The following is a 14,966-nucleotide window of genomic DNA, read 5'->3' as shown; positions in this document are numbered from 1 at the left end:
TTATATGTATATGTATATGATGATATGATGACATGATGATGTGATGATACGGGGATGGCGGCCAGGACGGCATATGATGACTCTATTCACCGAGTCCCTCACTAGAGGGCCGGGACACGTTTATCTATATATATATATATATATATATGATGTTGAGATGCATGATTTTCATTTCATAAGGCAAGTGTATTGATGTTTTTAAAAGTCATACTTGTTTCTGGTAAATCTCTATTCTAGTTATGATTCTCTTTATTGTATTTTATGCCTTACATACTCAGTACATTGCTCGTACTGACGTCCCTTCTTGCGGATGCTGCGTTTCATGCCATGCCACGCAGGTGTATACAGATGAGTGGAGGATATCTTAGTAGATGTTCCAGCTGGATTGGCGAGCTCCATTTCCTTCCGGAGTGTTACCGAGACAGAGTATCTACGTTATGGTATATTGATTTATATTAGAGACTTTGCAGACAGAGTCACGTATATAGCATGTCAGTCTTGTAAGCGGCTCTGCAAGCCGACGTGCCATTATGCATTATGTTACAAATCCCATATGATTACAGATTCTACTTGATTTGAGAGCGACGAAAAGAATGGTTTTGACAGGTTTTCATTATGCATTACATTTCGTGATTTAAGAGTCCAGTGAGGTTATGAACGTAACGAGAACCAGCGGGTTCGCTCGGCTCTGTGTAAGGGGCCGGGTGCCCATCATACCCTATCAGGATTGGGGTGTGATAGTTCCGTCTTAGGGTTGTCTACGGACCGTGTCTAGTAAGGTCTTGTTTATGGTCATGTTGTGCACCACACTTATAAACAGGAGGATACAAGACAATTAGGAAAATTTAATTCTTTCTCCTTCTTAGATTGTGCGATAGAGCCCTGTGTTAAGCGTTCTCTTTCTAATGAGTTGTTCGGATTTCAGCAATGCCCCCACAAGAAAGCTACAGCTGCCCAAAAGGGTAAAAGAGCGGTCGGTGAGGCCACTAGCCGTACTCGGCAGGCCACGAGGGCCCAGGATGAGATTCAGAGTGAGGGGTCATCTGAGACATCGCATGCCCCACCTCCAGTACATACCCCAGTTCCTCAGTCAGATGTATCAGGCCAAGACGTGCGGGATGCTGTGCAGTTATGGACCAGATTAGTAGCTGCCCAGGTTCAGCGGCAGGGAGTTGGTGTTTACCCGACGGACAGGGTCGGTAGTTCGAGGGTTAAAACCATCCTTGGGTTAGGTCCTCCATAGTTCTCGGTGATAAAGAAAAATATGGAACCCCATGATTTCATTTATAGTATACAGAGGACCTTGAGGGTTATGCACGCGGATGAGGTCGAGTACGTGGAGCTGGCTTTGTATAGGCTTTGTGATATTGCAGTACAATGGTATCAGACTTGGGAGCTATCTAGAGGAGAGACTGCCCCTGCAGCGGTTTGGCGAGAGTTTTCAGATGCTTTTATTCGCCATTATTTACCACCAGAGGTCCGACGAGCCCGAGCAGATAGGTTTCTGCATATCGAGTAGGGCAATATGGGCATCAAAGAGTACTGTGTATATTTTGATTCTATGGCTAGATATGCCCCAGCCATGGTGGCTGAGATGGAGGATAGAGTTCATCATTTTGTGGCTGCCTAGGGCCGCATTTGATAGACGCTTGTACGACTACTGCGTTATAGCCGAGCATGAATATCTCCCGTATATAGGCATATGCACAGAATTTAGAAGACCGCAAGCGTCAGCGAAGGATAGACCGTGACCGGGGCCACGGCAAGAGGGCCAGATCTTTAGATATTAAGGATGAGTCTAGGGGAGGACCGAGACAGCAGTATCCCCCATATCCATTCCATTCCACAGGGAGTGCGTCTCTGCGGTTTTCAGGCCCGAGGTTTGATCGGTCTTCTTATTTCGGAGCGGGCCAGAGTTCCTGGGTATCAGGTTCTCCGTACCGACCAGAGCTAGGACAGGCGAGGCCACCCTTACCGCTGTTTGCTCAGTGTGGTTGGCTACAAGCTAGGCAGTGTTGGTTGGGGTTGGATGGTTGCTATGCTTGTGGTCAGTCAGGACACAGGATGAGGGAGTACCCGATGAGGGTTGGTACATGCATGGTTCAGCCTACAAGGTCTGTGGTTGGCTCTTCTTCTGCAGTGCACCCTTCAGGGTAAGTTTATAGACACCAGCGGGGTGAGGTAGCGGGAGGAGTGGAGCATCCAAGCTCGAGCAGTCCTCAGCACCGCGTGTATGCATTGGCCGGTAGGCAGGATCGTGAGACGTCTCCTGATGTTGTTACAGATATATTATCAGTTTCCTCCCATGATGTTTATGCACTGATTGATCCAGATTCTACCTTATCACGTGTTACACCATTTATTGCTGGCTAGTTTTGGATAGATCCTGAGTCGATTAGACCATTTGAGGTGTCTACCCCAGTTTGGGGATCCGGTTATAGCCAGGCGAGTATACTGGGCCTGTGTAGTTATAGTTTGTAATCGTCATACCCTAGCGGACCTGATTGATTTTGATGTTATTGTGGGAGTAGATTGGCTGGCTTTTTGTTATGCTAATGTTGAATGCAGAACAAAGATAGTTCGATTTCAGTTTCCCGATGAGCCATTTCTTGAGTGACAGGGTAATGCCATTTCGCCGAAGGGTAGGTTTATTTCCTACCTTAAGGCAGAGAAGATGATCAGAAAAGGGTATATTTTTCACCTAGTTCGAGTTCAAGATATACGAGCAGAGTCGCTGACTCTTCTGTCCCTGTGGTTAATGAATTACCAGAAGTGTTTCCAGATGATCTTCCAGGCATTCCTTTAGAGAGAGAGGTTGATTTCACTATTGATTTATTGCCAGATACTCGGCCGATATCTATTCCTCCATATAGGATGGCACCTGCGGAGTTGAAAGAATCGAAGGAGCAGTTGAAAGATTTGCTTGAGAAGGGTTTTATCAGGCCTAGTACATCACCGTGGGAAGCACCGGTGTTATGTGTAATAAAGAAGGATGGCTCTTTGCAAATGTGTATTGATTATAGGCAATTGAATAAAGTGATTGTAAAGAATAAGTATCCGCTCCCGAGGATCGATGATTTATTTGACCAGTTGCAAGGTGCTAAATATTTCTCGAAGATAGACTTGTGGTCAGGATACCACCAGATTAGGGTGAAGGAAGAGGACATTCTGAAGACGGCATTCCGGACTAGATATGGCCACTATGAGTTTCGAGTTATGTCATTCAGGCTAACTAATGCCCCAGTCGTATTCATGGATTTGATGAATCGTGTATTCAGACCCTTCCTAGATTTATTCATAATTGTGTTTATAGATGATATTCTGGTTTATTCACTATAAGAGGCCGATCATGCAGAGCATCTACGAGTTGTGCTTGGGATTCTTCGAAAAAGAGAACTATATGCCAAGTTTTCCAAGTGTGAGTTCTGGTTGAACTCTGTGGCTTTTCTGGGTCACATTATTTCAGAAGAAGGCATTAGAGTGGATTGGCAAAAGATTGAGGCTGTGAAGAATTGGCCAAGACCTACGACACCAACGGAGATACGTAGTTTCTTGGGCTTGGCAGGTTATTATAGAAGGTTCCTAGAAGGATTTTCCTCTCTTTCAGCCCCATTGACTAAGTTGACTAAGATATGGCTATGTGGTATATTGTGATGCTTCAGGCATTATATTGGGCTGTGTGTTAATGCAGCACGGTAAGTTGTTACTTATGCTTCTAGACAACTGAAGAAGTACGAGAAGAATTACCCAACACATAATCTTGAGCTAGCGGCAGTGATTCATGCTTTGAAAATATGAAGGCACTACTTATATGGTGTCCATGTTGATATCTATACTGACCATAACTGTTATACCCCGCATTTACAGAGCATGAGCGTGACAGGTGTTTCCTCAAAATTGACAATCATGTTGTCGCTACATAATGCAAACTCACGTTGATGGTATTATATTTCGTATTTTTGTATGTCGGATTATTTGTAAGCTGAGGTGGGGCCCACACGTCGAGATTTTTTTGGGGACATGTGACAAGTTATATGAATCACATATATGAAGTTAAACACAACTCAAGAAGGACCCTTGAGCCAAATCAAAGTGGAAACCCTCCAAACAAATAATTTTAAGTTACGTTTTTGGGTGCTCTGGCTTCGGGAGGCCATAACCCCATCGGTATTTTGTAATTTGGGAAAACTCCCAGAATTAAAGTTGTAGATAATTGAATTAGCTTTCTAACCATAGGTCGTGGGTCCATAGACGACGCCGGGATAATGAGATACGGACATTTTAAAGCATACAGGTCAGTGGGCTAGGCCCAACTGGGTTAGGCCCATGACCCATGCCTATTTAAGTGAAATTTCAGCCCTTTCTCCTCATTTTTCAAACCAAGAACACCAGAAAATTCTGGAAAGAGAGAGAGAGAAGAGCCTTGGAGAGAAGAAAAACCAATTTTGACCAAAATCTGAGCCCCGAATCCCGAAGCTCATGAAGAGAAAAGTGTTGTACGCGACGTTGTCTTCAATTTGAGCTAAAAATCAACCAAGGAGAAGAGTGATAATGTGGTGGCTGCATGGTTAAGGTATGAATAAGGTTCCTTTTCATTGTTAACGAGTTTATTTAGTGTTTTAACGGATTAGAACGGAGAGAATAGCCTGATAAATTCGTTTGTTGGTGCTGTGAATTATGGAACGAGATTTGGAGAAAACTTTGGATGAAAATAAATGTATTTAACTTGTAAAATGTGGAGGATGTGGTTATCGATGTTGTTAGTGTTAATTTTAGCTTCTTTATGGAAATAAAATTATTAAATAGTTATATCGCAAATTTGGTTGGTTGAGAAATTTAGAAAACAGTGTGCGGGCTGTTTTATGGCATACGCCGGTATTGGAAATGATGTTAATACTGTTGGTATTGTTGTTGATGTTTTTGGTTGTTGAATTGGAATCTCGGGCTAGGCATATAAACAGGGGAAATGCTGCCCGAATTTCGGCAGAATTTAAAAGGGTTTTAATTAATGTTTTGAGACGAACGTACGACGATGATCCGAATGATATTATGAATGATTCCATATGTAGAGTACGAGGCTACGAATAATTCTTAAGCGAGTTGCAAGACGGGAAGTAAGTTGAAAGTCGAGAATCATCTTCCAGATATGTAAGGCTTACCCTTTCTTTCTTTGGCATGTCCTAGAGCTAAGTAAGGTATGTCACCCACCTTGGGGTAGCTCTACTCTTTAATTCCGAGCTTGTTTACGATTCTTATTCACTTCTTGATATGAGTATACTTAGTATAGACGAGCTTATTGTATGATTGAATAACGAGCAAAATATAAAGAGTTCTTGTTTTTAAAAGAGTTCTATAAGTATTAATGTCCCTAACTTTCGTAGACGGTCTCGGATTGCTTTAAAACGTTCATAGAGGGTTCTGTAGTAAATGATAATCATAACTTTCTTATGCAAACTCGGATTGACCCGAAACGTGTTTACGACCCTTCAAGTGTCGTTTTGTGTACTTATCTATCAAGTCTTAAAAATTGATTTGTGTGCATATAGTTTCTCACTGCTCTGCTCGTGGATGCCTCAATATGTCCTTCACTGCGCCCGGGCCATGATATGTTATCGTGCGCACTCCACTGCATTGTTCACTGAGTCCATCATTAGAGGGACGGGTACGGTATATGTATATATATTCTGGAGTATGATGTGTTATGGAGTATGATGTGTTACGGAGTTATTCCCTATTCTGGAGTATGATGTGTTATGGCGCCAGTGACGGGGTGGCGACCATGTTTTGTCCACCGAGTCCCATAATGGGCCGGATGTGACATATCCCCTTGACATGCATGATTTGTGTTTTAAAAGTAAGCATTTTGATATTTTGGATAATGTACTTACTTTCTGTACTTCTTGTTCCGATTATGGTTCTGTTTGCTGTACTCTATGCTTTATATACTTAGTACATATTTCGTACTGACCCCCTTTCTTTGGGGGCTGCATTTCATGCCACGCAGGTACACAAAGATGAGTAGAAGACATTCCTAGAAGATGTTCCAGCGGGATTGGCGAGCTCCGTTTCCTTCCGGAGTGTTGCCGAGTCAGAGTATATATGTTATGATTCCTATTGATGTTAGATACTTTGCAGATAGAGTCACGTATATGGGTCGTCGGTCTTGTAAGCGGCTCTGCAAGCCGATGTACCATTTTGCGTTATGTTACAAATTCGATATGATTACAGATTATACTTGGCTTGAGAACGACGAAAAGAATGTTTCTGAAAGCCTTTACTATGTATTTCATTTTTATTTGATTTAAGAGTCCAAAGAGATTATGTGTGTAATAAGAGTCAGCGGGTTCGCTCGGCCCTAAGTTAGGGTCGGGTGCCCATCATGCCCTATCAAGATTAGGGTGTGACAAATTGGTATCAGAGCGGTTGGTCCTAGGGGTTGTCTGCAAAGTCGTGTCCAGTAGAGTCTTGGTTATGGTGTGAAGCGCGCCACATTTATAAACAGGAGGCTACGGGGCATCTAGGGTGGTTACCCTTCTTTGACCTCTAAGATCGTGCGATAGAGCCAAGTCATAGGAAGTGAGTTCCCTTATACTAACCTTTGATTTCAGCAGAAGCACAATATCGACGGGAGAAAGTGAGTGGTGATATGGGAAGTCACAGAGGTAAGTCACTTCGTTGGGGTTACGTTATCAGAATGTATGTTTATGATAATGGATCGGTCGACATAGAGGTAAACCGGTGTAAGTACAAGTAGAGGAATTGATTAAATGTATCTCTTGATGATGAGTTCAGTCATAAGGTTGTGGATTGGATAATTGAATGAATCAGTACAAAGGTAAGCAATGGCACGAAAGATGCATATCGGGTAAGGTAAGAATATTGCATGTATGATTGAGGTGTAAAGCTGAAGAATGAAAAGGAAAGATAAACAAGAAGATATAACAGGGCAGATCGTTAAAGGATCAGGTACACCTCGAGGTATGATATATAAACCCTTATTGGAATTTTCTAGGTATGTGCATTTGCTGTAGATTATTATTTAATAAGGGCGAGCAGAAACTCAAAGAGGCCGAGTATTTATAAGTAATGGTGACCAAGGTGTGTTCGCTATCATTGGGAATCTAGAAGTCTAGAACAGAAAGTAGTCATATATATACAGATGAAAGGTGGGTATTGCGAATTAAAAAGACCAAAATAATAATTGTGTAATCGGAAGAGTAAGAGACCCTTTCTAATTCGGAGGGAGATACGTTACGAGAGTGTTTTGGAATCCATTAAGTCTTCAACCAGCTCCAGATTATGTTATGAGGATCAGGTGGTGAGGTGGATGCGATTATACCAGTATTAATGCAGCGGATTTCATCAGAGTTTCAAGGTTAAGCGTGCTGGGGCGAGAGAAAATTTAGGATGGGTGACCCCCTGGGAAGTGTATTAAAAGTTCTGTAAATTTTAGACGTAAGAGAAAAGTGAGAAGCTAAAGTTGTCTAAGGGGAATTAGAGTGTGCGGAGTGATTGGAAACCTAAAGCGGTCGCGGACGACGAGGCGGACTAGACCGGTGAAGAAAAAGAAGGACACCACAGCTCTAGAATCAGGTAAGTTTGAATAGCGTTTGGAAATACCTTGTAAGCGGGGCGTTAGAAAATGTGTGTATATATATATATATATATATATATATATATATATATATATATATATATATATATATATATGAATGCGTATGATATCCTATACATGGCTATATCAGCGGGTATATGTATCCCGGCCACCGGCGTTGCGGTATATTGAAGGCATTGGTCGAATCGGGTGATAAAGATCAAGCGACAAAAGAACGTTAACAGGTAGGCTGATGTTATCGTCATCGCAAGCTAGAACTGCAAAGTCCTAAGGTAAAGGAAATTGGAAAAGAAAGGAAGTTAATAAATGAAAGGTAAGGAGATCAAAATGTCGGAAAAAGTGAAAAGGTAAGAAACATGAGTGAGTAAGGCCTCCAAGAGAGACGACAGGCAAAGCACGGGACACGAGGCCATTCGGGTAAAAATTTGAAGGTAGGCGTGTAAAAAGGATTAAACTGTGGTAGTATGGAACACAAAGAGGAATATGTGGGGGCAGAGAACGAATTTCAATAAGTGGGATTAAGAGGATAGTGACCATGACGAGGAATGAGAAGTAAGAGAAGGAATGGTTAGACCGCGCGATGATGTCAAGAGATTTCCAACCCTTGAAAGGTATATGAAGGGATAAGTGTGTAGTCAAATTAACATGGTCGCCTCGGACATAGAGAAGTTCTCCAAAAGAATGACTTAAGAATAGAACAGATTTGCACGTTTAAAGAGACATTTCACGAACTTCAGAGCCAATACTACAAATAACAAGAGAAGAAAGGTACTCGAGGAGGAATAGACCCAATGAAGGTTAAGGATGAAAGTGGGAAAGGTATACTAATGGGTTGGTCGAAGGAAGAGGAGAGCATTTAGGAGTGGAGTAACTGGAAATCTCTAACCATGGGAGTAAGAAGGATACTTTAATTAAATGACGGTATGAAACCGATTACTCATTGAGGAAAGAACGAGGATGGTGAGTTGACACAATTGATTAGAAAATTAGTGATACGAGGCAAGAACTTTCGTAAAGATCGAGAGGTTCGATTATAGAGGAAATAGAATGAAATGTAAGAAATGTGCATGGAGGAGAAGACAAACTTGGCTGTGGCATAAAAAAGATAAATAAAGGATTGACTGGGATGGATAACTACAAGGGAAATACGACGAGTCTATTAGTAAAACGAAGTAACAACGTGACGGGGACAGGGGCATAGAATACTAAGGTTTGTAATGAATGTGAATAACTTGGTAAGTGTAATAGGGTCAATTAGAAAGAGTTACCGGTTAAGTAAGCTTACTCCACGAGCTTTATTTTGTTTTATAAGAAGTATTACGAATGAGATCAAGAAATGGTACTCTATAAAGTTGATTATGATTGGGATGTAATGAGAACGTAGCAAGAACTACAATACAAAGTAAGTAAAGTACAGTGAGGAAACGACTATAGAGGTTTTGCAATGGCAGGACTGATAACAAGCATGATGAAAGGGGAAGTCAACTCGAAAGAAAGAAAAGTGGAATTGGACTACATTCAGGATATTATGAAACAAACATGGGAAAGGAGGCATGACAAGATAATAAAGGTTTAGAAGAATCAAGGAAATAAGTTTTGGTAAGCAATATGTTGTGTCTCGGGATAGAATCCGAATCGCTCGTACCGGAGAAATTTTGTTGCAAATAAATATGTAGCAGGCATACTTCAAAAAGGTAACGGAGGAAGTGAGAAACGCCTACGAGTAACCAAGGATAAGTATCAGGACAGACGGGATTACTAAGGAAAAAAATCGCGACGTTGGAAGGAATGAGAGTTTTAAAAGAGGAATATTTATAGGAATCTTAACGCTTGTTAAAAGGAAGAAAGGCAATATGCCTATGGATAGCACGACAGCAGTACTACCTGAGATTTGGAAAACACCTCCTGCATCGTGAGACCATAGGTCACCGTTTATGTATCAAATCGTGGGAGTATATGTCATAGGACCATATAAATGATAGTCCTGACGAAATGACTAGTAAAATAGTGTGGAAACGACAATAAATATTTGAAGAAGAACGGAATCTCGTTAAATCTCTATTAGCCTCCTACTTATGAGTTATTTTGTAATGACGTCCAGATTAGAGGAGAAGAGGTTGGAGGAAAGATTCATACAAGGATTTGAAAATATTTTGAATAGTGGAATAGTATGTTGTAAGTATACTCTTACAACATTTGATAAGAATGATGATAAGAAAATATTATATACAAGAGTATAAGAAATGGTGCTGAGGATCGTGGTATGGATCAAATTGAGTCTCATTTGACTATAAATCCCTTACCTACGGTATTTTCGACGCATTGGATGAGTAACCTGAGGTAAGGTAGTTAATGAGAATGATCCGTCATTAGCAAGGGAGTGCTATTGCAAGCCATCTGGGTGCTACCATCGGCGGAATTATGATGACATTGTAAGGAATTAAGAAGTGCGACAAAAGTATTAAAAAGAAGATGAAATGATATGAATATAAAGTATCACTGGAGAAGCAAGCAATATGATGAATCTTATTGGAAAAAGGACAAATCGAGGTTTCAGACAAAAGGAAGAATGAAAAGATCTAAATTCGCCGCATGATTCAAGAACCTTGGTTATTTTTCGACAAACTTCTTAATTCACCCCTAAGTTATTAGCCAAAAATAAGGATCAGAAACTTTTAGAGTAAACTGCAGGAAACAAATCATTAAAGAAGATGTTTTCGACATAAGTGCAAAAATTACCGTTAGTTAGCCAGGTGCCGGAAGTCTGATTGAAGAGAAGAGAAATTAATCGGGACATTTCAGTGTTAAACTAGTTAAGGCACCGCAACGGTTAATTTGGCCGCTATAGAAAGCAGGGGACGTTAGATATGACCAGTCTTGAATTTATCTTTAAGGAAGTAAGAATAGGAATAAGTCAACTCCAAGGAGATAAAGGCTTGGGATATCTGTGCAACATAAGAAAGATACGCGGAGATCGAAGAGAACAAGAATTTCTAAATAAAAAGAAAATGAGATCGAACTAGATAAAAGTATGTGGTAAGCACGGCATGAAAGGGGCATACAAGAATGTAAACAACGAAGACTGAAGAGACGATGAAAGCGATAAAGTAGAAAGATTTAGTGGACAAACGAATAATAAGAAAAAGGGATGACCTTGAGTTCAGGCGTACACTTTGACCACAAAGGAAGAAGAATAGATTGCATAATTAAGGTAAGTTCAGTTTTTAATGAGCAAGTAAGACTGCAAATAAGAAAAGTAGATACGGGCAAATACAGGTAAGAATATCGACATCTACTTCAAAGCCAACTCTACCTCAACATTCGAGGACGAATGTTTTTAAAGGGGGGGGGGGGGGGGGAGGATGTTATACCCTGAGTTTTCAGAGCATGAGCGTGACACGTGCTTCCTCAAAATTGACAATCATGTTGTCGCTACATAATGCAAACTCACGTTGATGGTATTATATTTCGTATTTTTGTACGTCGGATTATTCGTTTGCTGAAGTGGGGCCCACACGTTGAGATTTTTTTTTGGGACATCTGAAACATTATATGAATCACATCTGTGAAGTTAAACACAACTCAAGAAGGACCCTTGAGCCAAATCAAAGTGGAAACCCTCTAAACAAATAATTTTAAGTTACGTTTTTGGGTGATCTGACTTCGGGAGGCCATAACTCCATCGGTATTTGGGAATTTGGGAAACCTCCCAGAATTACAGTTGTAGATAATTGAATTATCTTTCCAACCATAGGTTGTGGGTCCATAGGAGACGTCGGGATAATGAGATATGGACGTTTTAAGGCAGAAAGTTCAGTGGGCTAGACCCAATCCGGGCCCAACCGGGTTAGGCCCATGACCCATGCCTATTTAAGTGAAATTTCAGCCCTTTATCCTCATTTTTCATACCAAGAACACCAGAAAATTCTGGAAAGAGAGAGAGAAGAGCCTTGGAGAGAAGAAAAACCAATTTTGACCAAAATCTAAGCCCCGAATCCCGAAGCCCATGAAGAGAAAAGTGTCGTACGCTGCGTTGTCTTCAATTTGAGCTAAAAATCAACCAAGGAGAAGAGTGATAACGTGGTGGCTTCATGATTAAGGTATGAATAAGGTTCCTTTTCATTGTTAACGAGTTTATTTAGAGTTTTAACGGATTAGAACAGAGAGAATAGCCTGATAAATTCGTTTGTTGGTGCTGTGAATTATGGAACGAGATTTGGAGAAAACTTTGGATGAAAATAAATGTATTTAACTTGTAAAATGTGGAGGATGTGGTTATCGATGTTGTTAGTGTTAATTTTAGCTTCTTTATGGAATTAAAATTATTAAATAGTTATATCGCAAATTTGGTTGGTTGAGAAATTAAGAAAACAGTGCACGGGCTGTTTTATGGCATACGTCGGTATTAGAAATGATGTTAATACTTTTGGTATTGTTGTTGATGTTGTTGGTTGTTGAATTGGAATCTCGGGCTAGGCATATAAACAGGGGAAATGCTGCCCAAATTTCGGCAGAATTTAAAAGGGTTTCAATTAAAGTTTCGAGACGAACGTACGACGATGATCCTAATGATATTATGAATGATTCCATATGTAGAGTACGAGGCTACGAATAATTCTTAAGCGAGTTGCAAGACGGGATATAAGTTGAAAGTCGAGAATCATCTTCCAGGTATGTAAGGCTTACCCTTTCTTTCTTTGGGATGTCCTAGAGCTAAGTAAGGTATGTCACGCACCTTGGGGTAACTTTACTCTTTAATTCCGAGCTTGTTTACGATTCTTATTCACTTCTTGATATGAGTATACTTAGTATAGACGAGCTTATTGTATGATTGAATAACGAGCAAAATATAAAGAGTTCTTGTTTTTAAAAGAGTTCTATAAGTATTAATGTCCCTAACTTTCGTAGACGGTCTCGGATTGCTTTAAAACGTTCGTAGAGGGTTGTGTAGTAAATGATGATCATAACTTTCTTATGCAAACTCGGATTGACCCGAAACGTGTTTACGACCCTTCAAGTGTCGTTTTGTGTACTTATCTATCAAGTCTTAAAAATTGATTTGTGTGCATATAGTTTCTCACTACTCTGCTCGTGGATGCCTCAATATGTCCTTCGTTGAGCCCCGGGCCAGGATATGTTATCGTGCGCACTCCATTGCATTGTTCACTGAGTCCCTCATTAGAGGGCCGGGTACGGTATATGTATATATATTCTGGAGTATGATGTGTTCTGGAGTATGATGTGTTACGGAGTTATTCCCTATTCTGGAGTATGATGTGTTATGGCGCCAGTGACGGGGTGGCGACCATGTTTTGTCCACCGAGTCCCATAATGGGCCGGATGTGACATATCCCCTTGACATGCATGATTTGTGTTTTAAAAGTAAGCATTTTGATATTTTTGATAATGTACTTACTTTCTGTACTTCTTGTTCCGATTATGGTTCTGTTTGCTGTACTCTATGCTTTATATACTTAGTACATATTTCGTACTGACCCCCTTTCTTCCGGGGCTGAATTTCATGCCACGCACGTACACACAGATGAGTAGAAGACATTGCGAGAAGATGTTCCAGCGGGATTGGCGACCTGCGTTTCCTTCCGGAGTGTTGCCGAGTCAGAGTATATATGTTATGATTCCTGATTGATGTTAGAGACTTTGCAGACAGAGTCACGTATGTGGGTCGTCAGTGTAAGCGGCTCTGCAAGCCGATGTACCATTTTGCGTTATGTTACAAATTCGATATGATTACAAATTTTACTTGGCTTGAGAACGACGAAAAGAATGTTTCTGAAAGCCTTTACTATGTATTTCATTTTTATTTGATTTATGAGTCCAAAAAGATTATGTGTGTAATAAGAGTCAGCGGGTTCGCTCGTCCCTAAGTAAGGGTCGGGTGCCCATCATGCCCTATAAGAGTCTCCAGTACATCTTTATGAAGAAGGACTTGAATTTGCGTCAAAGGCGATGGTTAAAGTAGTTGAAAGACTATGATGTGGATATTTTTTACCATCCCGAGAAGGCTAACGTAGTAGCCGATGCCCTCAGTCGTAAATCTATGGGTAGCTTGTCACATGTGCTGCCAGAGAGAAGAGAAATGGTTCGTGAAGTTCATCGATTAGCTAGCCTTAGAGTTCGATTGATAGATTCAGGTGATCCAGGAGTTACTGTTCAAGACACAGCAGTGTCCTCTTTGGTAGCAGAAATAAAGGAACGTCAGTACGAAGACCCTGTCCTAGTTCATTACCGAGATACAACACCTCAGAAAGAAAAAACACCGTTTGTGATTACAGGTGATGGAGTACTCAGGTATCGAGGTAGATTATATGTTTCTAATGTTGCAGGACTCCATCCGCAGGTTATGGGGGAGGCACATTATCCCGCTATTCTATTCATCCAGGCTCAACAAATATGTACCGTGATCTCAAGGAAGTTTATTGGTGGGATTGTATGAAAAGAGACATAGCTGAATTTGTTGCCCAGTGTCCAAATTGTCAACACGTCAAGATAGAGCACCAGAAGCCCGGAGGTCTGTTGCAGGCTATGGAGATTCCGTCATGGAAGTGGGAGGTAGTTAATATGGATTTCATTACAGGTTTGGCCCGTACTCTGCGGAAGTATGATTCCATATGGGTTGTAGTTGATAGGCTCACAAAGTCAACCCTCTTTCTGCCTGTCAGAACTACTTATGTAGCTGAGGATTATGCGAAGCTTTATCTCAAGGAGATTGTACGACTTCATCGTGTTCCTACAGTCATTATTTCAAATAGGGGAGTACAGTTCACAGCTAAATTCTGAAAGTCTTTTTTAGCATGGATTAGGCACTCAAGTGAGTCTTAGTACTGCATTTCACCTGTAGACAGATGGACAGGTGGAGCATACTATATAGACCCTCGAGGATATGCTTAGATCTTGTGTATTTGATTTTCAAGGCAGTTGGGATAACCATTTGCCTCTTATCGAGTTTGCCTACAATAACAGTTACCATTGCAGTATTCAGATGGCTCTGTATGAGGCCTTATATGGGCGGAGATATAGGTCGCTTATAGGATGGTTTGATGTCAGGCAGAATCATTTTGTAGGCCCATACCTAATTCAGCAAGCATTTGATAAGGTGAAAATGATCCGAGAAAGATTGCTAACAGCTCAGAGTCGACATTAATCGCATGCGGATAATCGGCGACGCAAGCTAGAGTTTGAGATAGGCGATTGGGTTTTCCTGAAGGTCTCACCTATGAAAGGAGTGATGAGTTTTGGCAAGAAGGGTAAGTTGAGCCCTCGATATATTAGGCCATATCAGATCAGTCGTGTTGTGGGTAAGGTGGCCTAGGAGCTAGCATTGCCTTCTGAA

This window comes from Lycium barbarum, chromosome 4 (assembly GCF_019175385.1).
Source record: "Lycium barbarum isolate Lr01 chromosome 4, ASM1917538v2, whole genome shotgun sequence".
Lineage (NCBI taxonomy): Eukaryota > Viridiplantae > Streptophyta > Magnoliopsida > Solanales > Solanaceae > Lycium > Lycium barbarum.
Note: the sequence above shows the minus strand (reverse complement) of the source record.